We start from the raw sequence: 3,454 nt of genomic DNA, 5'->3' as shown, positions 1-3,454 counted from the left end.
GGGGGACAGAAAATCCCAAGCAGGCTCCGCACTTCCAGGACAGAGCCTGACTTGGGGTTCGAATTCACGAAACCACGAGATCATGATCTGAGCCAAAACCAAAAGTCAGACACTTAAAGACTGAGCCACCCAGGAACGCTTCTCTTATGATTTTCTTAATAACGTTTTTTTCTCTAGCTTACTTGAAAATATAGTGCAACATTCAAAATACATGTAACAACATATTTGTGGGGAATAAGCTTAGGAATCCCCTGGGCTTACACCAATGGGTTAACAAGGCATAAAGAATTACAAAGTGATAGGATGCTCACACCCGAGTTTGGGTAAACAAGATTAGCAACCCAGAATAGGGAGGTGCAAAGGCACCAAGAATAGGGAGATGCAAAGGCACCCCAGAATAGAGAGGGGTGCAAAGGCCCCCAATACAAAGTTATACGAGGTAAGCAAGATTAGGCATTCAGGGCGAAAACGCCCCCCAATTTAGTGTTATAGCATAAAGCTGCTTTCGCAGGAGGGAAGGAACAAATTAGGTAAACAGGTAAATTGAGTTATAGACCACTGTGCTGCGGGTGAAGTTGCCCAGAGCGGAGATGATTAACAAAAGAAAAGGTGCCTTGTTAACCTTGAGGTTATTTCCCCTATCTGTCTTATCCCCTAGGCTAGCTAAGATAAACATATACAGCACCTCCTGTCTGCCGTTAACAACCATCTGCCCATCTTCCCAGCACCAGGATTTTGTTTTATATTGACCCAAGCCCCAAACACTGTGTATCTTCAAAACCCCCTTTTCCCCTCATGCCCATGAGCTAATGTTCACCGATTCAATATCTCTTTGTGCACACCCATCGTGTTTGTAAGGCTTTTGATCTTAATAAATATGGGGCAAGGACACTTATTCGGGGCTCTGGTCTTTTCCTGGACATTAACCATCTCTCACTTTTTATCCTGCATCCTTCTCTCTTGCTAGACGAGAGAGAACTTTAGACCCAGAGTCTATAACAGATATTAATTGTTTATTGGTAATGCTTTGGTCAATAGTAGGCTATTAAGTTTGGGGGGAGTCAAAAGTTATACACAGATTTTTTACTGGGTGGGTTAGTGTCCCTAACCCCTGTGTTGTTCAAGGGTCAGCTGTATTTCTTTTTGTGTGTCTTCTTATGCAGAATATGTGTGGTGTGTTTTTGTGTGAACATATTTTTAATTTATGTAAGTAGTATTGATGAGGGAGCCAAAGGCAAGCTGAGGGTAAAGCTAACACCATGCAACTCTCCTCTCTCTCCCGAGGTGGGATATGTGTGACATTTCTCAGGTACCCCTAGCTGCCCAAGAACAAAGGAAAGGGAAAAACAAATGGTTAAATGATGGAGATCACAATCATGCAGGGCATGAATCTCCATCAGTTTGCAACTGTCTTAATGATTTATAAAAAAAAAAGGAAATCTCCAGAAACCTATAGACTCAGTTTCCTGGAGCCCCAACGTCACCCTCCCCTCCATAGTGATGTGGGTAACAAAGGCAAGAAGAAAATGTACACAAAATTAAATTTGTTTATAAACTGCAGCCCATTGACAAATACTTGAGATAGGCAGAGTAAAACATTCCTCCAAGAAACTCCCATCTTTCTTAATGTTAATGCCTTACTAGAGGGAAAAATAACTTTGGCTCAACCATAGCAAGATCTCCAGTATCTTGTGAGTCTTCTTTAGCATATGAAGGTCCTTTTGGGAACTTCCCCTTGCCTTTACCCACCCCCTCAACTCCCAGATATACAATCAGTCACTCCTCACAACCCCAGTGCAGCTCTTTCTACCCACTGATCATGTCCCCTTTATTTAGTAAAATCATCTTTTTGCACCAAAGACATCTCAAGAATTCTTTCTTGGTCGTTGGCTCTGGACCCCATCATTACTCCAAAAACACGTCAGTATTGTGTTATAAAACTTAATTGATTTTTTTAACTTTCTTCATTCAGTATTATATCTTTAAGATTTGTCCATGTTTTTAGCATACATCTAATTTATTTTATAAAATTCACACACAACATCTTATCTATTTACTCTTCCATGAAAGATACCCAGTTTTCCATTGGCAATAATGATGTGATATGTCTCCATACTCCTATACAAATGTATGAGAATTTATTTAGGACACATATCTAAGGAGTGCATTTGTTGGTTCACAGCATATCCATATACTTATATTTATAAATAATAGCTAGTTTAATCTTTTTTATTTTCAAGAGAGAGAAAGAGCGTGTGTGAAGGAGAGAGGGAGGAAGAGAGAAAAAGAGGGAGAGGGAAAGAGAGGGAGGGAGGAAGGGAGAGAGAGAGAGAGAGAGAGAGAGAGAGAGAGAGAGAGAGAATCTTAACCAGGCTTCATGGCCAGTGCAGAGCCCAACAAGAGGCTCCAAACAGGGCTCAGTGTGGGGCTCGATCCAACCATCCTGGGATCATTACCTGAGCTGAAATCAAGAGTTGGATGCTCAACCAATGAAGCCACCCAGGCGCCCTGCTAATTTAACCTTTTGAGAAAGTGCTGGACTGATTTTCCAAAGCCTTTGCACATTCCAAAACATCTCCACTCACAGCATATGGCAGTTTCAATTTCTCCACTTCCAATCATTTTATTATCAAGTTTTGTTTTGTTTTGTATATAGCCAATCTGGTGAATGTGGAGTGCTATCTCATTATGGTTTTGATTTACATTTTCCTAATGTTGACCATCTTTTCATGTGCTCACCGGCCATTTGTGTATCTTCTTTGGAAGAATGTCTATTACCAAATGCTTTGGCACATGGTTTAATTGGGCCATCTGTCTTTTTATTGATGATGTGGGCTATTTGTCTTTTATTACCAAATTGTAAATGATCTTTATATATTCATTCTAGTTATAACTTCATTATAAGAGATACAACTTCATATATGATATGAAAACAAATATTTTTTTCTCCCATTCTGTGGATGTCTTTTCACTTTCCTGGTGGTATTTTTTGAGACACAGAAGTTTCTAATTTTGATGATGTCCTACAAATCTATCTTTTATTGTTGTTCCTTGTGCCTCCATGTCGTATCAAGAAACCACTGACTAATGCTAAAAGTTTTATAATATTTGGTTCTTACATTTAGGTCCTTGATCCATTTTGAGTTGGTTTTTGAAAATTGTGTGTGGTACGGGGTGCAACTTCATCTGTGTGTATATATCCATTGTCTCAGCGCCATTTGTTGAAGAGACTGTTCTTTTGCCATTGAGTTGCCTTGGCACCCTAACTGGATTTTTAAAATTCATTTATCGTGTCCTACATTGGATAAACAACCTTGGTGATGAAGAAATCAATTTAACAAACTTTGTCTTAATTTCCGGGCTTTTGAAACTCCCAAGTTTCAAATTTTCAAAATTAACTTTATGATTTATCCTTTATATTTAGGGCCTTTAATCCTTTTGGAGTCTCCTGATG

The sequence above is a fragment of the Herpailurus yagouaroundi genome, unplaced genomic scaffold, assembly GCF_014898765.1.
Source record: "Herpailurus yagouaroundi ecotype Mexico unplaced genomic scaffold, PumYag 220, whole genome shotgun sequence".
NCBI classification, from domain to species: domain Eukaryota; kingdom Metazoa; phylum Chordata; class Mammalia; order Carnivora; family Felidae; genus Herpailurus; species Herpailurus yagouaroundi.
The sequence above is the reverse complement of the archived record's forward strand: the minus strand, read 5'-3'. Positions refer to the sequence as shown.